General features: G+C 47.3%; 1 long non-coding RNA gene across 1 annotated transcript in view; it reads left to right on the top strand.

Annotated features, from left to right (window-relative positions):
• Positions 1-7,861: 7,861 nt before the first annotated feature.
• Positions 7,862-22,324, top strand: part of LOC131916907 (uncharacterized) — a 42,688-nt gene continuing 28,225 nt past the window's right edge. The window contains exons 1-2 of the long non-coding RNA XR_009380613.1: positions 7,862-8,004; positions 16,858-16,951. This is a non-coding gene — a long non-coding RNA (uncharacterized LOC131916907). The remainder of the gene's footprint in view (positions 8,005-16,857; positions 16,952-22,324) is intronic.

Raw genomic sequence — 22,324 nt, 5'->3', positions numbered from 1 at the left:
TTTTTTTTTTTTTTTTTTTAATTTTCCGGAGCTGAGGACTGAAACCAGGGCCTTGTGCTTGCTAGGCAAGTACTCTACCACTGAGCTAAATCCCTAACCCTGACTACAATCTTTATTCCTAGTATTTGATGGACCCTTGCCACACCAGCATGCAGTTCTTCTGTAGCTAACTGCAGCAGTGGTTTGGGGTTAAGAATTAACTAGTACTATATAGTAGGCATCTACCCCGTGTTGACCATGAAGTGTACCAGCCTGGTGCACTTAGCCTGGTCTCCCTGAAAACATCCTGAGCTCAGAGCTTCTGTACAGTTCTGGACTCTGCCTGAGAATAAGACGCTGAGAAGCAGGAATGCAGAACAGGGGTTGAGGGAGGCCAGGTCCTAGGATGCCTGTGTTGGGCAGCACCAAGGAAAGAGAACTGCAGTGAGCTGGCTCTGAGGAAGCCCAGGAGATGCATCTCAAAACCATCTGCACCATGAGAAAAGGGGAGCATTTGCCTACCATCACCCATTCAAGAGGACAACACGGGGTGTCTGTTCCCTACACTCCAGTTCACACAAGCAAGAGTCACACACAGATCCTGTCCCTTGGGTGGAAAGCAGGAAGCTATACACTGCAGGCCCAAGTGAGGCCCTGCAGGCTGCACCTCCTCAAAGCTGGCCAGAGCCTGCTTGAACCGGTCTTTGGAGCTACTGAGTAAGTGGTAGGGGAGAGCAGTGGGTTGGGGCTTTGTATAAGACACACATGTTGTTGATCAACAGTGTTTCACAGGGTAATCTGTGCTGTAAAGTATGAATGGACCTAAGTCCAAAGCTCAGCTGTTGCTTGGACAACTGAAGGCCATGTCACATGACAAGCAGGGGCCTCTGGCTGTAGCTGGAGTTTTTTCCAGTCCGTCCGGAAAGCCACTCAGACACAAACTCACAGAGACTTATATTACTTATAAACTCTGTGGCCGTGGCAGCCTTTTTGTTATCTAGTTTTTATATCTCAAATTAACCCATTTCTGTTCATCTATAAGTTGCCACATGGCTTGTGGCGTATCGGTACTTTACATCTTACTTCTCATGGTGGCGGTGGCTGGCAGCGTCTCTTCACTCAGCCTTCTACTTCTCAGAATTTTCCTCTCTGCTTATCCTGCCTATACTATACTTCCTGCCTGGCTACTGGCCAATCAGCGCTTTTTTTTTTTTTAATCAAACAATCAGAGCAACACATTCACAGCATACAAAAAGGCATCCCCATCATCTGGCTCAGGAGTAATACAGAGCAGCACATCTGGATGATTCAGTTGGTTTCCCTCCCCTCAAGCCAGGTCCTGAGCTGGGGTCCTGATGACATGCCTTCTCAGAAGCTCCCAATTATAACTGCAGTTCTCCCCACCATTCTGCTGTGAGTGAACAGTTTTTGTTCTTGGTGTCTGGTTCCAGACATTCATGGCCTCCTGAAGCAAACACTGCACTTCCTGAATGCCTTGAGCTCTCTCTGTGGGCAGGAGGAACAGCCCAAGTCCCTCCTCCTCAAAACCCTCACCCTCTGCACAAGCCTGCTGTACTTATGTAGCCTGTTCCCTTTGGAGCGATGACTTCAGGAGGACTGTCCTCAGGAGAGGGACATGTGAGTGATGAGGCTCTGAACGCCTGTGCTCATTAGGAGCTGGTATACACATGGACTTGATGAGAAAGAAATCTTAAAAAACCCAAATCTCTCCATAGTTCAAGGTGAAGGCAAGGGTCCCAGTATGGTTGTACACATCTGCTATCCCAGAATTTAGGATGCTGAGACAGGACCATAAATTCAAAATGATATCTTCTGGCCTCCACAGGCAACAGGCTTATATGTGGTGCACATATATACATGCAGACAAATACTCATATACATCAAATTGAATTTTTGTTTGTCTGTTTTTAGGTTTTTGTTTTGTTTTTGTGTTTTGTTTTGTTGAGACAGATTTCTCTGTGTAACAGTCCTTGGCTGTCTAGAACTCACTTTGTAGACCAGGCTGGCCTAGAACTCACAGAGATCCACCTGCTTCTGCCTCCTAAGTGCTGGGATTAAAGGCATGAGCCACCACAGCCCAGCTCTTTTTTTTTTTTTTTTTTTTTTTTTTTTTTTTGAGACAGGGTCTCTCTATATAGTAGTAACTATCTTGGAACTCACTATGTAAAGGAGGCTGGTCTTGAACTCACAGATCTGCCTGCCTCTGCCTCCCTCATGCTGAGATTAAAGATGTGAGCTACCATGCGCAACCCAAAAATAAAATTTAACAACACAACATTTAAAAGGTAAATCATTGATCTAAAGTGCTTGGCAATAATAAATTTGTGCTGACAACAACACTACTCTGTTTCCTCCTGACCTCTCTCAACATAATGGTTGATTCCAAGGCAATTGGTCCTCCATTACCTGGCAGGTCTCTTCCTTTAGTAATTTATCCCTTAATGAGAAAGCTGTCAGAAAAATGCTTCTGTGTGTCACTGTGTGTTCTTGAGATTGAAGCCAGGGCCTCAAGCATGATATGCAAGTGCCTTCCCACTTTAGGGTCTATGCCCTAAAAAACAATATATACATACATGCATAATTTGTATTAAATTAAAATATATATTAAATTAATTAATTAAACATTTTTTAAAATTCTTCATGTAGCCCAAATGTATTCTTTTCAGTCCAAGCTTCCTAGTGAGACCTGAGTCCTGAACATGTGACATCCCAAAGAGCTCGGTGTCCCAGCTCAGGTAGTCAAGGCTCATGCGTGCTCAAGCCTGCTTCTTTAGGAACAGCCTGTGGAGGTCTGAGGAGCTCTGTCTGCACAGGTGATTCTCTCACTCAGTGAAGCTGACAGAACTCAGTGACAGGGCCACCCTGCACCTCTCCAAGGGCACCTTGCTCAGAGAGGCTGACCTTGGGGTGAGAATGCCTTTGGTGAGCAGGTACTTTTCACTCCAAATGACAATGATTCCCATCTTTGGGACTGAAACAAAGGCAAGACCTTTCACCAGGGAACACTTTAAGAGTGACGTCATTCACCCTTGATGGTTCAGGTACAAATTACTCCTATTTTTGCTATCTTTAAGGGATGGGAGCTTATTTTTTCTCTAGAGGGAAACAGCTCCAACACTGAACTGTACTCAGAGGATTGGGGTTGGGGGTTATCCATGAAACAAAACTTTATAGATGAAACTAATTCCCCACAAGGAAGACATGACTTGGTATTGAGCACAAGAGCACCATTAAAATAGGGAAGTTGAGACATGGTGGTTCTTTCTTTGCCCATCTGGTCGTCACTCACATTGTGCAGACCTGAAGGTCTCCAAACTCCTTCCCAGGCTCCAGCTCAGTGTCAGGCCACGATTGTGTCTGTGTGGGTCCTCCCACACAGCAAGGAGATAGAATGAAGTGTGGGGTGTTTACTGGAGAGAGTAGGGAGCATAAAGGGGAACAAAAGAAGTCTAACTGGGAAAGACTGAGGTCTGGATGCAGGTCTGCTGCAGTGGGAAGTAGGGAAGCAGAAGGAGGAAGGAGGAAGCGCTGCTGGGCAGCAGGGCAGAGGCACAGGCTACACTAACAGGAAGCCCGAGAATTCAGACTTGATGGTGAGGCAAGTTCCACCTGCTACTTGCTCCTGTAGGATTTAGATCTTTTTATTCTTTTGTGTGTCCGTGTGTGTGTATGTGTGTGTGTGTGTGTGTGTGTACATGTGCCAGGGCCTGTCTGTGCAAGTCAGGAGACAGGTGTCCTCTTCCATAATGTGGGTCCTGGGGAATCAAACCCACATCAGCAGGCTTGGCAGCAGGGCCCTCACCTGCTGAGCATCTCCCTGGCCCTTGAACAACAACGTTTAGGATGGTTATTCTAGGTTTGGCTGATTGCTCTTACTCCCTCACTAAAGTGTGTGTACTGAAGGCAAAGACCACATTCATTTTTGTTTGCTGTTCAATCACCAGCACTGGCAGGATGTCTGCATTTTCTCTGGTTGCTACCTAATGTTTAGAGTTTGGTTTTTTTGGTTTTTAATTATTACACTTATTTATTGAGAGGCACACTAAAGCACACATGTGAAGGTCAGAGGATGACATTTGGGAGTCATATTGTCCTCTCCTTCCAACGGATGGGTCCCAGAGATTGAACTGCTGAATCACCCCAATAGCCTCCTACCTACCACTTATTGAATGAAGTATATGAAAGATTTAAACTTGGCTTCCTCATTTTGTACAACAGCACTAATCAATGCTAGAATGCTGAAAATCAGGTGAACTTTCATGTCCCCCCCAAAGGGACCCAAATATAGACGTACAGAAATCACTAAGATTCCAGGAGCCTTGGCTTCCTAGCACTCTAGTTAAGTGTGCTAGCTATAAAAAGCCCCCAGGGGCCTGGGGAGATGCCCCTGACAGCAAGTACTTACTACAGGAGCTTGAGAACCTGATTTCTACCCCCAGTACCCATGTAAAAGCCAACACTGGGGAGGCAGAGACAGGAGGACCCCTGGGGCTTGCTGGCCAGCCAGCCTAGCTGCATCTACAAGCTACAGGTTCATGGAGAGACCCTGTCTCAAAAAATAAGGCCAGAGTGATTGAGAAAGACAGCGGATGATGACCTCAGGCCTCCATACTCAAAGGCACACACGCGCATGAAACCGGGATTTGGCTTTCCCTTTGGGAATTCCTTCCTCTCTTCATGGTTGTTCTAGTCTAGTGTCTGTTGCTGTAATAAAACACTCATCAAAGTCAACTGGGGAGGAAAGAGTTTACTTCTTACAGCTTACAGTCCATCACTGAGGGATGTGGTGAGGAACTCAAGGCAGGAACCTGCTGAGTCAGGAACCGACTCACAGACCATAGAGGAATGCTGCTTAGTGGATTGCTACCCATTGGCTTGTTCGGCTTGCTTTTTTATACAACCCAGGACCATTTGGCCAAGGCTGTCACCTCCCTCAGTGAGCTGGTCCCTCCCATATCAGTCGTCAATCAAGAAAATCCCTCCCCTCCAAAACATGTCTACATGCCAGTTTGATGGATATAATTCTTCAATTGAGGGTTCCTCTTCCCAGATGACTCTAGTTTCTCTTTAGTTAAGAAAAACTAAGCAGCATCCTGTCTTAACCCTTCCAAGACGTTGTTTATGCAAAAACACAGCCAGAGCTCCACTCTGCTCCCATGAGTCAAAACTGCCCTACACTGAGGAAGAGGCTTGCCTTGGATTTCTAATGTTTTCCATTTTCTTCATGCTGCAGACAAAAAAACAAAACAAAACGAAACAAAAACACCTGAAGGAGAGATGTGAGCTTCTGCTTTCATAACATCGTCATCTGGGCAATCTCACTTCCCCTCCTGCTCCTACAGGAAACACTGAAATCTCTTGCATAGGGCATAGACCAAGGCCTCCATTCTGCAGGGCAGGTGCAAGGTACGGAAGTGTAAAGCAAGCCAAGGCGGTGGTGGCGGTGCACGCCTTTAATCCCAGCACTTGGGAGGCAGAGGCAGGTGGATCTCTGTGAGTTCAAGGCCAGCCTGGGCTACAGAGTGAGTTCCAGGACAAGCTCCAAAGCTACACAGAGAAACCCTGTCTCAAGAAACCAAAACAAAAAAAAACAAAAAACAAACAAACAAAAACAAAGTAAGTGACTCATGGTTATATAGTTCATTTGGGTTTTCACTCCAGTTTTTGGACTGCTCTCTCTGGGCTCTGTAACAAAAATTGTTTTAAATTTGTGTGCTCTCTCTCATTCTCTCTCTCTCTCTCTCTCTCTCTCTCTCTCTCTCTCTCTCTCACACACACACACACACACACAGAGAGAGAGAGAGAGAGAGAGAGAGAGAGAGAGAGAGAGAACTAACCGTATTTGTCATAACATTTCCCAATAGCAAGTGTTAGAAACACTTGCAGGTGTCTGGGCCAGTACTGCACAGTGCTTAAAGCATTTGGGCAGACTTTGTGGCAGTTCTGCCTTGGCAAAAATGTATTCTAGTAGACTAACTACAGCAGCTAATTGTGGGATTTGGTGTTCGAAGACTTCCCCAAAGACTGCAGTACATCCTCAGTGTTGTGTGTGCGGATGACAAAGTCCAAACTTAAAACTATCCTGTTATCATGGAGACACCCCCAATCTTACCAACCCTTGTCTGTCCACAATGATTTAGCCATTGCTCTCAAGGCACCCACCTAGAGGCTCATGGAAAATAGTCTGTCAAGTATTTTCTTCAGTGATGGTTGCATTTCCTGCCTAAAACCCGGAAGGAGGTGTGGCTGTTATCCTCATCCTCCAGGGGAAGACTCTAAGGCTAGTTAAATACTGTGCCCCAAATCATGGTCAGTTAGAGACAAGATTAGGGCCTGATCAATAGGTATTGATAGACAGCACTGGACCAAGGAGTCTAAACCTTAAGCCTTCGTTTCCAGTTTTTTGATCACATGAAAGGACCTCATTCGCCCCTTGTGATTGATAAGGCTAGGACCTAACCCCAGGCAGTGAGGTGGGCATCACTTAGACCAAGGAGTCCAAACCTTAACCTTGCCAGTTTTTCTGATCACATGAAGGATCTCCCTTTTCACCCAAGTGCTTTTGAATGTGTGTGCAAATGTGGAACTTGATGCTCAATGTCAATATCTTCCTCACTTGGTTCACCACCCTTTGTGTGTGTGTGATATATACATGTGTGTGGTTGTGCTATGCACGTGAGAGTTTATGTGCACACACACACACACAAGTGTAGGCCATAGGTCCCAGATGAGGGTCATTTCCTTCTCTTGTGTGTGTGTGTGTTGGGGCAAGCAAGCTTGTACCACATGAACATGTGATCAGATGTCACCTTGTGGCAGCTGGTTCTTGTCTTCCACCACATGGGGCCTGGGGATTACACTCAGATCCTAAGGCTTGGTGGCAAGGGCCCTGCCCTGCTGAATCATCTTGCCAGCCCAGCTATCTTCTAGAGACAGGTTCTCTCACTGAACCTGGACTCCACAGACCCTGGTCGCTTGGCTGGCCAGCATACCCCAGTAATTCTCCTGTCTCAGCTTCCCTGATGCTGGGAATACAGGCACATTGCTGGTCCAGCTTTTTGTGGCCTGTGAGAGACTGAGTTCTGGTTCTCATGTTTGCAGGGCGAGCAAACACTTCACTGACTAAATCATCTTCCCATCCCCTCACTGATTTGCTCCGTGTCTTCTTGTGGCATATGAAGACTCTAGTTACTAGTCATTACCTAGGGCAACAAGAAACTTCCTTTAAAACGCTTAGAACTAGGTGGTGGCACACACCTTTAATCCCAGCACTCAGGAGGCAGAGGCAGGTGGATATCTGTGAGTTACACACACACACACACACACACACACACACACACACACACACATCAAATAGAACTGTTACACAGTTAACTCTTTACAGCTGTTCTCAACCTGTGGGTTGCAACCCCTTTGGCAAACCTTTATCTCCGAAAGTATTTACATTTTGACTCATAACAATAGCAGAATTACAGTTATGAAGTAGCAACGAAAATAATTTTGTGGTTGGGGTCCCCCACAACATGAGAAACTGTATTAAAGGGTCCCAGCATTAGAAAGGTTTAAGTTGCTACTTCCCCCAGCAAAGTAGGCTCACGCAGTTCCAGTCACCCAAGCCAGGACTGGCTGCCCCAGGCCAGACCAAAGCGCTACCAGAGGTCAAGTCCAGTCCAGGGCAGAGGCACTGAGTGGCGCTCATCCAGGAGCCCTGACCCTGGCTCACGTGTGAGCAAGCGTTCCCGGCACTTGGCAGCAGCGCGCCTAAGAGGTCGCCGCTGCACCGCCGGCCGCGCGCGCGCTGTGAACGCGGACTCTGGCGCGCGCACTGCCCTCCAGCCCACAGCGCCCGCCCGTGGGCCGCGTTCGCTCGGGGCGCGCTCCCGCCTCCCCTGGTTTTCGCTTTCGCTTTGCAGCTCCTCTGCAGAGAAACAAAGCGGCCGCGACGACTGGAGATGCGGCGCGGTGCGGGGAGCGGAGCCTGGACCCCGGCCCCCCGCAAGCAAGGTAAGCGCAGCCCCGGCCGCTCGCGGGCTCCTCCTTGCGGAGCAGGCGACAAGCTCCGGGTCCACGCAGGTCACAGGGACGCCTGGCCCGGAGCCGGGAGGGCCCTAAGCGTGGCTGGGGTCCGAGTGACTCAGAACCACTAGGTCAGGCTGGAGGATCCCAGAAGTCTCGGACCAGCCCGCCCGGGACATAGCAGTCCGGGGTCCCGGTGGTGCTTTGACCACCTGAGCCCACGTTTCATTTTTGCAGCACCCCCGCATTCTCTGTCTCTCTCCCTCCCTCCCTGTCCCCCATTTCTATAAAATCCCATGTGGGAGGATGCATCTGAATGCAGAACCCTGCCCAACCTGAGCTCACAAGAACTCATAACCTACTCTCCACCCTTACCTGTCAGCCTCAGCCACTTCTTAGCTGCCAAGGTTTGTGCACCTGTCCTGCCTTCTGAGTGTTACCAGACCCAGAAAACTGGCAGCTCACCTTCCTTGATCATAGGCTTTAGGACTAGAACCAAGGCTTCTTCTTCCAGGGTCCTTCCCTATGTGAAGTCTGAGGTTTGTTATGAAGGGGCCACAAGCCCACGCCAGCAAAGATGGCCAGGGATGGGTGCGCTTAGAGATGGTAGAGAGCCCGCCCCGGACCACAAATCAATCTCCTGTTTCCCAGCAGAAGGATGAAAAAATGGGGCTCCCTTGTCTTGCCTTTGGTGAGGTCTACACACTTAGGTAGACCCCAAGCTCTGGAGACAGCCGCTGCCCTCAGGGCATCCACCATCCCCAGCAAGAAAAATTGTACAGATGTGCTTCGGTGGAGAACACCTTCAACCCCAGCACTCTGTAGGCAGAGGCAGAGGAGGTCGATGAGTTCCAGGCCAGCCTGGTCTACACAGCAAGTTCCAGGTCTCAGCCAAGGCCACACAGTGAGACTGTTTTACGGTAGAGAGGAAATAGATGGCATAGGTACCACGAGCTGAAAGTAAAGGGACCAAGTCTTCAGACACTTGCTTACGTTTGAGTGGCAGCTTTTTGTCTGGCCTGTGGGCGCAAGAAGCCCCTTGTAGCCAGCTTTTGTCTCCGTAGAAGTTCATTCCAGCCGCTCTCAGATCTGACCCAAGGTCCACGGCCGGAACAAAACTTGATCTGATCTTTAAGAAAGAGGTCTGGGTTTGAGAAAGGTGACCAGATGCCCTAATTTTATAAAACATGGGTCTCCCCTGTGCGTCATCCTAGTGGGCACTGCTTTTAGCACATTCTGTTTCATAAGTCAGAAAAATTAGGTTTTCATCTCCCGTTTTGTGGCTTGCTTTCACAAGCTATTCCTTCTCTCCAGGACTCCTTTCTCCCCCTCTGAGCTGAACTGAAGCAATAACCATGGAAAACAAATAAAAATCCCTAATACTGTTTTCTAATAAAAAGAAAATGCATCAAGCCCGTTGGCTACACCATCTGGACTTGGGCCGCTGAGAGGGTGGGAGGTGGAGGGCCACAGAGGCTTGTCCTAATGCTGTCTGTAAACACTTTTGGTTTTGCTTTTGATTGTGGGTGGAACGTTATCAAATGCTTATTCTGTCTTTGGCAAGGTGATCACGTGATCACCTCTCCCTGCCAGTTTATAATAACATTAAATCAGGCAGTGTTTCCTGTTTTCTATATGAAGACACAGCTGGTGTAGGATAGAGATCTGCTTATTGAAAGTTGGTAGAATACTCTTGTAAAGCCTTCTGGGCCCAGAAATACGGGAAAGAGATTTTAAAATCATACAATGACTGTGTGCAAGGGGGGTGTATCGGAGTGGCTTGCAGCCTATGGTCTGACTCGTCAACATTAGCTGTGTCGTGAATGACTAGCCAAGAGTGCAGTGGTCACTCAGTTCAGGAGACTGGACGTCTCAGTGTCCCAATCTGGTACTGAAATCCCAGAGGATTCCTAGAGGGCTGCCAGTCTTCAGTCTGTGTTGGAATCCTGAAGAAGTAGGTTCACTGCCTCAGAACCAAAACGGATGAACTATACCGGGAGAGTCAGGGCAAACAGGCAAAAAAGCCAAAGCTTCCTTCTTCCGTGTCCTTTCCTACGGGTTTCCACCAGAAGAAGGTGTGGCCCAGAGTTAGGGTTCGTCTTTCCACCTCAATTAACACAGTCGAGAAAATCCTCACAGGCGTGGCATGCCCAGCTGATTTCAGATGGGAGTCAAGTTGACAACCAAGACTGGCCATTAAGCAATGTGGTTTTCATTGATGAGCCGTCGCCCACTTATGTGACAATAACTTGTAAAAAGTCAGTTATATATTTCGTGTCCTCCTTTTCTGCATAGACTATTTTTAAATTAGTTCTTTATGAGCATTGAGGGTGGGGTGGGGTGCGTGGACCTGTCTTGGCACACGTGGAGATCAGAGAACAGTTTAACAGCTGACTGTGCTCCTAGCCTGTGGGCCCTGGAACTGAACTCATGCCATTGGCTTGGTGCCCTTCTCTGTGCCCTTCGAAGCCTCTTTTATTGTTTGTTTGTTTTGTTTTGTTTCGGGGTAGTGTTTGGTTTTAGTGTGTTTGGTTGGTTTGGTTGTCTCTTTCACTTTTTTTAATGTGTATGAGTGCTCTATCTGCATGTGCAGCTTTTTGCCAGAAGAGGGCATCAGATCCCACTGTAGATGGTTAGGAGCCACCTTATGGTTACTGGGAATTGAACTCAGGACCTCTGGAAGAACAGCCAGTGCTCTTAACTGCTGAGCCATTTCCCCAGGCCCTGTTTTGGTTTTGGTTTTCTGAAACAGGATCTTACTATGTAGCTCTGGCTGTCCTAGAACTCACTATGTAGATCAAGCTGGCCTCAAACTCACAGAAATCTGCCTGTCTGTACCTCCCAAGTGCTGGGATTAAAGATGTGCATCACCATACCTGGCCTCTAAGTCTCTCTGAAAAAAAAAATCTTCTGTTGGTTTCAGTCTTCCTGAAGCTTTGTCCTCTGTAGCTTCTATCATACTGATTCAGCTTTTATACTTAATATTCATCTCTCTATTTTGTTGGTTATATGCATTCTGTAATAGATTCAAACAGTGCACATGTTTGTGAGACAGGAAAGTCCACTCCTGCCTCCTGTGAGACATTCTCTGTTGGCAAACAAGGTTATGATGCTGGCACTTTTTTGGGGACCCTTTCCTGTCTCTTACAAACATATTTCTACAACTTTCCAAATGATATAAGTTATGGGCCTCTGTGTATTGCATACACATACACACGTCTCTATTTAAACGGACTCCCCTGATTTCTCCAGTTTTCTAACCATGTTGAAAGCCTTGGTCTCTGAGTAGTGGGATTTAATTCATCTGTATTTATTTTGTTCAGTGTAGATGTAGTCTCCGTTCTGTCATTTTGTCTGCCATGTATTCATTGTGAGTTAGGCCCCTCTCACCCTCCCCGTTTTGTTTTTGAGGCAAGGTCTCTTGTAGTCCAGGCTGACCTCGAACTCTATGTAGCCAAGGATGACCCTTAATTCCTGATGCTCTACCTCGAACTCTATGTAGCCAAGGATGACCTTTAATTCCTGATGTTCTACCTCTACCTCTTCAGAGCTAGGATTCAGATATACACCTGTCTTCATTCTTTTTCTTTTTAAAAAGGATTTACTTTTACTTATTTGTGTATTTGTGTGTCTGTGTATGCTTACACAGCTATGAGTGCCTTTGGAGGCTGCAGAGATTGTTGGGTCCCCCGGAGCTGGCGCTGCAGGTGGTTGTGAACCAGCTGCTTTAGGTGCTGGCATCAGAACTCTGTCTTCTGCCAGAGCAGCAAGGGCTCTTCGCACCCAGCCTTCCCTCCAGTGCCGAATGCTTTTGTTTTTCTTTAATGAAATGGGGCCTTCTTCAGGCTGTCCTCCCAACCCTTCTGCCTTAGCCTGTAGGCTCCAGGAGCTAGGACTACGGGCAAGTACCACCATGCCTGGCTTTCCCGCCTCCTTTCGAATAGAGATTGGGAAGTTCCTAGCTTTACAAGGGCCATCATTCAGTTCTTTACATTATATAGACTTATTTCATTTTTAATGGGTGTGTGTGTATGCCGGAGTGTATGGACACCACATGTATGCAGGCAGCATGTGGAGGCCAGAGGAGAGCATCAGATCCCCTAGAACTGGAGTTATAGGTGATTGTGAGCTGCCATGGGGGTGCTGGGACTCAAACCCAAGTCTTCTGCAAGGACAGGAGAACTCTTAACCATTGAGCCATCTCTCCAGTCCCTGTCACTCAGTCTTAAACATAGTTTCCTATCAATGGCAAAAATTAATACGAATCTATTACTTCTTCTTAAACATGAAACCTTTTAACATGTTTTCAATTTTTATTACATTTGTTTATTTGTGTGTGTATAAGTGTGTATGTGTACATATATGTGGAGATCAGAGGATAACATGTGAAAGCCTGTTTCTCCCCTTCCACCATGTGGGTCCCAGGAATTGAAATCAAGTTGTCAGGCTGGGTGGCAGGTGCTTTTACCCAACTAGTTGTAGTGAAGACTCCCTGTTGCCTTCTGAGCCCCAGCATTCCTACAGACACTGTCTGCCCAGAAGAATCATCTGGAAGTTTCCTATGTTTTTAAAATTCTTCTTGCTTTGCTTCAAAATCCACAGTTATTTTTCTACTTTAGAGATCTTAACCATTGCACTCATCTATACCTTATTCATTCAATCGTGGCCTGAAGTGTAATGGAAAGGTTCAAACATGTCTCTTTAAGAGTTTCCCTTGGCTCTCTGAAAACGCATAGTGAAGTGTATCTATCTGCAGAGTAATGCTTCCCAGAGGCTCACATTTCTCCAAAGTATACTCTGGAATCCCTGCTATTCTGATCCTCAGCTGACCTTTCCTGGCACAAAGACGTTCTGGAATATTTGCAAATGCTGAAGTCACTTCCTCATGTTTTGCAGAGTTTACTTTAGCTCAGTTAAACCAAATGCTTTGTTGGTTTGTGTAAACTTCCTAGTAACTGAAGGTTCCTCTAATAAATCTGCCCTAGAATCTGAGACTGGCTAGAGGAACATGAAATTTGAAATTTCAGCTGCTGAGGACTAGTGATGTAGTTCAGTTGGTAGAGTGCTTACCCAGCATGCACACGGCCCTGGTGTTCATCCCCAACACTGTACAAAACCCAGGGGTTATTGGAGGGGTGCTGGAGAGATGGCTCAGCCATTCAGGCACTTGCTGTGCAATTATGGGGTGGAGCTTAGATCCCAGCACCCACACAAGCCAGGTGCCCCATGCCTACTTGTATGTAAACTTAGCTTTGAGGGGAGTGGAGACAGAAGGATCACTGGGGCTTTGCTGCCTTCTAGCCTAACTGAGAAAAAAAATGCCAGCCCCAGGTTCAGACAGAGACCCTGCCTCAAAGGAATAGACAGAAAGTGATAAAGGGAGACCCTTGATAACCTTTTCTGGCCTCTGCATGCACCCAAGTCCGTGTGCATACACACAGAGAGATGGACAAATCTTAATTTAAAAAAAAAAGGTGTGGTATGAGGCCAGCCTTTTTTCAAAAACAAATGGGCTGGAGAGCTGGCTCAGTAGTTAAGAGCCCTGGCTGCTCTTCAATTCCAAGCACCCACAAGGTGGCTGAGAGCTGTCTGTAGCCCTAGTTCCAGGGATCAATGGCCTCTTGTGGCCTCTATGGACACTGTGTATGTGTGGTATACAGACATACATGTAGGCGAAACACCCATACCCATAGAATTAAAAACAAAACAAGACAAACCTGGGGCTTGAGGGATGACTCAGTGAGTGCTTAAGAGCCCTGGCTACTCTTCAGAGGACACAGGTTCAATTCCCAACACCCACAGGGCGGCTCACAACTCTCTGTAACTCCAGTTCCAGGGGTTCCAGAGGTTTTTTTTTCTGGCCTGCACCTGCATCAGTCACACACATACATGTGAACAAAACACATACATGAACGCACACACTGCAAAGTTAACTTTCCCCTGCCCTGACAGTCTGCCAGATATTTTGCCATCTGCAGGCGTCTTTTTATGCTTTTAGAATCCAGTTAAGCTCCTGTGACCTCTGCGTGCAGCAAGAGGGCTGGGGGTGGGGTGGGGGAGGGTGACGATGGCACCGAAGGGAAGCAGTCTTCCCATCTTCTCATCTGCTTAGGGTCCTGGATCTGGCTTTTCATAGATGCTGAGACTGCTCTATGACACAGCCTCCTAATATCCTACTGTAATCATCCAAGGACCTGAGTGTGATCCCACATAGTAGAGAGAAACGCCTCCAAGTTGTCCTCTGTCCTCTGTTCGTGTGCACATGCACACACATGCGCTCGTGAGTGCATGCGTCCATACACACACACACACACACACACACACACACACACACACACACTACACACCAAAGATTTACACAACTCAGTGGCTTAAAACAAGACAAGACATACTTTTATTTGTTAATGGTTCCGGAAGTAGTGAAATGGAGGGTTTGGCAGTACCACATTCCTTCAGGAAGCTCTGGAGAGGAACTGTGGTTATTTATGCTCACCTGGGTGCACTCCATCTCAAGACCCCCACTTAGTCACATCTGCACCACCCCTTGCCCGTGGGAGGGAACATGTGCACAGCTCATGGGGTCGGTCAGACATCACGTCTTTGGAGGGGCTGCCTTTCAGCTCGCTCCCTAGCATAATCCTGTAAAGACACGCATCCGCGTACATTACTCCTCTGCCCAGGACCCTGAGAGGTACTGTGTGTGGTTCACAGAGCCTAAGACTGCCATGGCTCCCGTGGCAGCAAGTGCCCTGAAAGCCTGGCCACACCTCTTCTTAGCCTCACCCTGCCACCACACTACCTCCTGTCTGTGACCCAGCCTGTACACATAGCATGTTTCCTAAGGGCTGCTGCTTTGTACTGCAGGGGTCATCACACACACACACACACACACACACACACACACACACATACACACACACACACACACACACACACACACACACACACACACACACGCCACCCCTGCCCACCCCAGATGCTCACACTCCACAGCTTTGCATTTGTTGAGATGATAATTGGGTTAATAGCAAATATTCCCGTGTTAATATTCCATGAGGCAGGGAGCACAATTACTTGATCAATTAAATGTTTCTTATGTAACCAAACTTTCCATAGCAGCTAGGACCATGTCTAATTCTTGCCCACAGTTGTATCCCTAGCAAGGGTGCCTGGAATGAGGTTGTGAGCAAGAAATGGCATGGTCAGTGAGCTCTTGGTGACAGAGGAGTACCAGAGTAAATATTCGTTTGTTGTCCTCATTTTCTACCTCCTGTACTTTGCTTCTGCCCAGCTGTGTTTGATTTTGGGGGTGGGGTGCGTGTGTGCGTGTGCGTGTGTGTGTGTGTGTGTGTGTGTGTGTGTGTGTGTGTACTTGCACATGTGCGCACGCCCACGAGCACATGCATACACGTGGCATGGTGAACATGTGAAGGTCAGAGGACAAGCTGGGTTGTTGGTCCTCACCTTCCACCTTGCTGGAGGCAGGGTCTGTATTGTTTGCCTCTGTGCTGTGAACTCCCAGCTGGGTGGCCTGTGAGCTTCTGGGAGTCCCCCGGTCTCCACCTCCCACTTCCCCATAGGAGTGATTGGATGATAGGTGTGTGCACTACTGCACCTGCTTTATGTGAGTTCTAGGACTCCAGCTCAGGTCTTGACACCTGCTCATGTGCGAGCGTTCTGCAGCTCCAGCTCAGCATTTATCATCTTTCCCAGGTCACCTCCAGCAGTGGGAGCCCTGAGAGGAGGAATGTGTCTGTCTGCAGCTCCCTCCCCCAAACACCAGGGCAGTGCTGTATCCATGAAGGTTTGGGAATGACCTCCAGGATGCTCAGCATCCCCAGGTTTTCATTTTTCACCCATCTCTTTGAAGTCAGATGATGCCCACTAATTCACCTTAATCACCCAGCCTAATTCTGCCATCAGGTTGATTGGCAAGGACCTTTTAAAAAACATTCACCAGTTGCTATGAGGGTTCGAGAAATGAATAAAAGCCAAGTATATAGAATGTAGCCCTGTGTGAGAGATAGCTGCTGTTGTTAAGAAATGTTTGGGGGGGGGGGGGAGCTGGGCATAGCGGCTCATGTGTTGATCCCAGCTCTTGGGAGGCAGAGGCCAGTTTGGTCTCCACAGTGAGTTCTGTGATAGCCAGAGCTGTGTAGAGAGACCCTGTCTCAAAAAGAAAAAAAGGGAAAGGGAAGGAAAAAAAATATTTGGATGAGACTAGCACTTATCCTCCAGCTCCAAGACCCTCACAGTAGAAGAAAAGGACAGATTCCTGACAGTTGTCCTCTGACCTCCAGACACATGCCATGGTACATGCATGCGCTCGCTCTCTCTCTCTCTCTCTCTCTCTCTCTCTCTCTCTCTCTCGCTCTCGCTCTCGCTCTCTCGCTCTCTCACTCTCTCTCTCAAATAAATCAATGAATAAATAAATGTAATAATTTTTTTTTTAATGTATACATCTGCCAGATGTGGTGGGACATGCCTCCAGTCCCAGCACTTAGGCTGAGGCAAGGAGATCACAGGTTCCAGGCCAGCTTTGACTTCATATCAAGGTCTCAAAAATAAAGTTTAAACAGCCGTAGGGTGTGGTGGCCCATGCCTTTAATCCCAGGAGGCAGAGGCAGGAAGTCGAGTCCAACCTGGTCTACAAAGCCAGGCCAACCAGGGCTATACACCTCTGTCTCCAAACAAACGAACGAATGAACGAATGAATAAATATAAAATAAAAAGGTCAGGGAGGGGGGAAGGGAAAGGACTTGCATTGGGAGTGGGTGGCTTCAGCTGGGTGCTCTGGGTCCTCTGGGTCCTCACTGAGGTGTTTTTCTGTCTGACCCGCAGGTGGCAGCATACCCTGGGCCTCCTGGTGATGTCGGGAGACTGGACAGCTAAGAAAGAAGAAAATGGACTCCCTCCTCCCGGAGACTTGCCATGAGTGAGTGTGAGCTTGAGCAGGCTCTTGTATTAGAATTTAGGCATTGATGCGAACCACATGTGTTCAGTGTCGAGGTTGCTGGTTGATATTTACACTTTGTTTACAAAAAACAAAAAAAACACCCTAACTGTGAAACCAGCTGTCCTTACAATGTTGCAGAGGGCGTGAGGGGCCGAGGGGTGTCCTCAGCACCTTTGCCAGCAGGAAAGGGAAGTGTACCCCAGTAGCTCGGCAAGTGTGTGGTAGGTTGCGAGTGTTAGGTGCAGGGCTCTTTAGTCCTTGCTCCAGCTGCTCTGCAGTGGTTCCGGGTCTGCTGGGGACCTATCCTGGCCCATCAGATCCCAAGCTCTGTCAGCCCCCGGGCCAGACTTCTCCCTCCGATCACCCCATCCACCACCCATTAGCTTAATAGTTCTGCCTTACTCATGCCAAGATCTTATTTGCGCTGCAGTCTTTTGAGGGGAGATGCCTCAGGGGTTGAGAGCACTTCCTCTTGTTTTAGAGGAATTCTCTTCCCAGTGCCCCCTGACCTATAACTCCAGATCCAGAGACTCCCATGTGAGTCTCTGGCCTCTCCCGGCACCCACACACAGACATGTGCACACGCACGTGAATCATTAAAGAAAAATTAGAGGCGTTGAGTGGGGGTGGTTTGTGGTCTGGTCTTGATCCCGTTTTGTTAGTATTTCTATTGGAGAAAAATTTTAAATCTTGTATTGGTGTTAAGAACGCCTTCTGCCTCTTACCACCCCACCCCACCCTCCCACTGGGGCCCTCCCTGAACTTCACCAGCCCCTCAGCTGCAGCCCCTGTAGGTCCCCACCTGAAAAAATCCTGTGACATCTACAGGAACCTCGATGGTCCTTGTCCTTCACCCCCACCGTGTGTCGGCTCTGCTCCACGCTGTCTTTGGGGTTCATTGTGTGCAATTTCAGACACTCAGCTGGAAGGACAGATCCTAATTTTACCAAACACCATGCTTGAGTGAGAGTTTCTTATGGCTGGAAGAAGGAGGTATTTTGAAAATCAAGTTTGCCTTTGTTTTTGCCTAAAATTACTAGTTTTTAAAATGTTTGAATTTGAGCCTGGGCATACTAGCTCACATCTGTAGTTTCGGCACAGACAGCGAAACTCTCTGTGAATTTGAGGAGACTGTCTCCAAAACAATGTTTCAATTGATGTATATTGTTTAAAATCTAGTCTCCCTCCCTCTCTCTCTCTCTCTCTCTCTCTCTCTCTCTCTCTCTCTCTCTCTCTCTCTCTCTCTCTCTGTTGTTGTTTTGTTTTTTGAGACAGGGTTTCTCTGTGTAGCCCTGGCTGTCCTGGAACTCACTTTGTAGACCAGGCTGACCTCGAACTCACAGAGATCCTCCTTCATCTGTCTCCCCAGTGCTGGGGTTAAAGGTGTGCGCCAGCACCCTTGGTTCCTTTCTCTCATCTCTCTCAAATGGTTTTCATTTGTTTGTTTGGTGTTTTATTTTGTTTATCCTTGGCAATGGGTTTATTCAAGTACTGTCAAAAACCTGGTGAAAGAGCAGTACTGGGAAGGGGATGGATAGGGAGATGGCTCAGCAGGTAAAGGTACTTGCCGCCAAGCCTGATGACCTGAGCTCAATTCCCCAGAACCCACATGACAGAAAGAGAGAACCAATTCTCGTAAGTTGTCCTCTGACTTCCTTTGTGCATCATAGTGCTTGCAAGTACACACAGACGGGTACGCAAAATCAAATAGAACTTAAAACATGTTTTTAAAGAGCTAATATTAGGGCTGGAGATGCGGCTCGGGGTGGAGCATTTGCCTGGCATGTGCAAAGCCCTGGGTCTCATCCCCAGCACCACAAAAATGATTAATAATGATAATATTGAGTGTCTGCTCTACCTCAAGCTCTTGGAAGGCTACAGAGCTGACATCTCATCGGCACCTCTGGAGAGACAGGTGATGCCATTCTTTAGTTAGAAATACAGAAGCCAGGGCTAGGGGTGTTGCTCAGGGGTAGAGAGCACTTATCCTCCATGCCTAAGACCCTGGGTTCCATCTCTAGCACCTCAAAAGAAAAAGAAAACAATAACTACAAATACAAAACCCAGAGAACTGTGACTTACAAAGCAAGGCAGGGTGCCCTAGGAAGGCCCTGGTCTTCTTGCCTGTTGTCAGAAACTGAGCTTGGCCTTCAGTGGTGGAAGATGAACCACATTTGTCCTTATGTTGACCTGAAAAACAAAATGAAGTCAGTGAGAAAAAAATTATAATCATATAGGATGGTAGAGAAACACCGTCTCAAAACAAAAAACAAAAGGAAAAGAAAAGAAAAAAGAAAAACAGCAAAACAAAAGTATAATCTTCAGGGGCTGGAGAGATGTCTCAGCGGTTAAGAGCACTGGCTTCACTTCCAAAGGACCTGGGTTCAATTCCCAGCACCCACATGGCAGCTCACAACTGTCTGTAACTCCAGTGGATCTGACTCCCTCACAAAGACATGCAGGTCAAGTGCCAATGCATATAAAAATAAAAATAAATTTAATTTAAAAAATTATAATTTTCAAACAATACCTAGTTCTAAACTTCCTATTCATTTATACAATTCTCTGTCCTAGTTGTTTTAACCCAAATTATTGGAAAACATTGGCCAAATTTGCCTGACAAGCATGATTCAGACTTTGCTGGTCAAGGCCTGGAGTTGTGGTACAAATGGCAGTATGCTTGCCTAGGGTGTTCAAATCCCCATGTTCCATCCCCAGCACCACAAAGGAAACACACAGATAAATACATTACAGTTGGAGGGCAGATGGTGTAGCTAGGTGGTAAACTGTGTCTGTTTAAGAGCCTGAGTTACACACACACACACACACACACACACCACACACACACACACCCCAACAGAACTCTCTTTAACTGGTTTATACATTGTTGTTTAACTGTAACTCATTTGAAGGACTTACAATCCCACAAACTGGAAAAGTTTTTTAAACCCTGAAAAGCCCTCCTCTGTACCCAGGTTAGCCACACATTTGAGGGACACACACCAATGAGTACTGAACTTCTGGGGCACGACTGTCACAGCTTCATTTTAGAAACTGAGGCAGAAGAGAACCAGTCTCTTGCCTCGAATCCGCTGTGATCCCTGTCAGTGACTTCAGGAGCAGTCGTTCATCTTTGAAGGACTCGTGGATGTGTGGATGGATGGGTGTCAGTTAGGTTGATTATGCTCCAGTCATTGAAAGCTAAGCGTCTCATACAAGTCTTCCCAAACATAACCCAGCTAACGGCTCTGAACCAGTGGCCTCCGAGACATGCTGTGGGCATTTCACGCTGGGAGGCAGGGAAAATAGACATCTCAACCACGAGCTCATGATTTGGGGAATGCTTTTTTTTTTTTCTCCTCATTTTTTTAAAAAACAAAAACAGAAAGCAACACACACACACAAATGTAATAAAATAAATAAAAACATAAGCAAGAAATAAAAGTGTGGGTCTTGAGGTTGTCCTGGATAGAATGGACAGTTGTTCTGAGTGGGGACTCATCCAGGAACTTTTAGGAGTAAAAGGAGCAATTAGGAGAAGCTAGGGACACATCTTCCCCGTGTCTGCTGAGTAGCCACGAGACACTGTTCCCTGAGCCATGATGCTGCCTGCTGCGTGGGTGACTGGGATTCTCCCCGCCACCTCCATGGGCCTGTGTTCAGCTTCTCACCCCCTGGCCTTAGAAAGCCCTGGGGCTGCTGCTTTTGAGTAAAACACAGGTGTGAACAGTGTGGTGAGGGACCCAGCAGCCCAGGGACTCTGACAGACACAGTCATGCAGCATTTCCGGCTGGGTTGTTTTGAAGTCCCCAGTTACCAGTTTTCAGTTGAACTGTTTTCCTTCCTGCAGCCCGTAAGTGAGACTGCTTGTGATTTCTCCGCGCTCTGTTTTTAGAGAGCGCCTCCATTGGTCTGGTCTGGGTTGGAAATAAAAATGATTTTTTTTTGCCCCCCCCCAAACCAAACGTGCAAAAAGGGGTGTGGCTTGAGTTTGTCTCCAATTTAATTTCAAGGTGTTTTTTTTCATTTGCTTGGAAAATAGAGGGAGTATTGGGGTCACTCTTAAAACAAATTCTAACTTGTAACTTCAAGTGAGTCAATATTTTTATTTTTAAAATTTTTTGTTACACATTTATTTGTGTGTGGGGACGGTGGAGGTCAGAGGACAATTTACAGAAGTCCATTCTCCCCTTCCATCTTGTGGGATGGATTGGACTCATGTTTGACAGCAAGCACGTTTGCCCTCTGAACCCGCTCACCAGTCCAGTTTGGTTTTTTGTTTGTTTGTTTTTTGGGTTCTTTTTGGCAGTGCTGGGAACTAAGCCCAGACCCTTATGGATGTTAAGAAATGCTCTGCACCAAGCTGTAGCCAGACCCATAAATGGTATTTTAGATACCTAAGAGAAAGGACAGTTGCCCTCGAGGATCTTATATTGCTCCTGAAGCTGGAGTTCTAGCATGGTTGGTAGACCGCTTACCTAGCATGCACCAGGCCCTGGGTTCCATCCCTAACTGCATAAAAGTCAGTGTGGTGGCGCTCACTGTGTGCAGCGCTGGGGAGGTGGAGGCAGGAGGATCAGGACTTCAGGACATCTGCAGCTACATCCTGAGTTTGGGGCCAGCCTGAGATAGATGAGACCCTGTCTCCAAGAAATAATAATAATTAAAAACAACAACAAAGTTTGTTCCTGCCTCTTAGTAACACAGAACCCCCCCAAGCCCCTCCCCCTACACACAATAAAAATACCCTAAAAAGCCTTAGGCAGAGAAGGCTTTGTGAGACCTACCCCAGGGGCTCTAGTAAATTCCAGCTGGAGGAAAGGAGATAGGTGTCTGTCTTAGCCCCTCAGGTGTGAGGAGGGCGTGGATATCTACAGCTATCTCACTAGATAGGTTGGTTGGGCAGGTTTTGGTGGAGTTGTGAATTTGAATTTGATGCCAAAAAGAAAAAGAAAGAAAAAATAAGAAACTTTAGAACAGGGACCACTTCGAGATTCAAGCTTCCTTTTCAAGCAGCTTCCCAGGGTCACGTGGCCAGCTGGCTTTGGATCGGGCACACTCCAGAGTCACAGAAGCTGTCTTCTGGTATCTGCAGCTATGGGTTGACTTTGCGTGTGACTAGGTCCCCATCCTGTCATGACCCAGTGTGATCTTTAGTCTATACATAGCTACATTTGCTCATGACCCTCACTCCCCAAGCTGAACTGTCACAGGGTGAAAGGAGACTTGAGGTAAGTCACTTCTCAGCCTGTTGTTGGCACTGGGAAAGCTGGGGCAGGAACCAAGCCAGGTCTCCACACTCTGAATAGAGAATGTGACAGGAGCTGAAGAGAGCAAGCAACCAGGAAGCTG

The sequence above is a fragment of the Peromyscus eremicus genome, chromosome 8a, assembly GCF_949786415.1.
Source record: "Peromyscus eremicus chromosome 8a, PerEre_H2_v1, whole genome shotgun sequence".
Taxonomy (NCBI): Eukaryota; Metazoa; Chordata; class Mammalia; order Rodentia; family Cricetidae; genus Peromyscus; species Peromyscus eremicus.
This window is presented reverse-complemented; position numbering and strand designations above follow the sequence as displayed.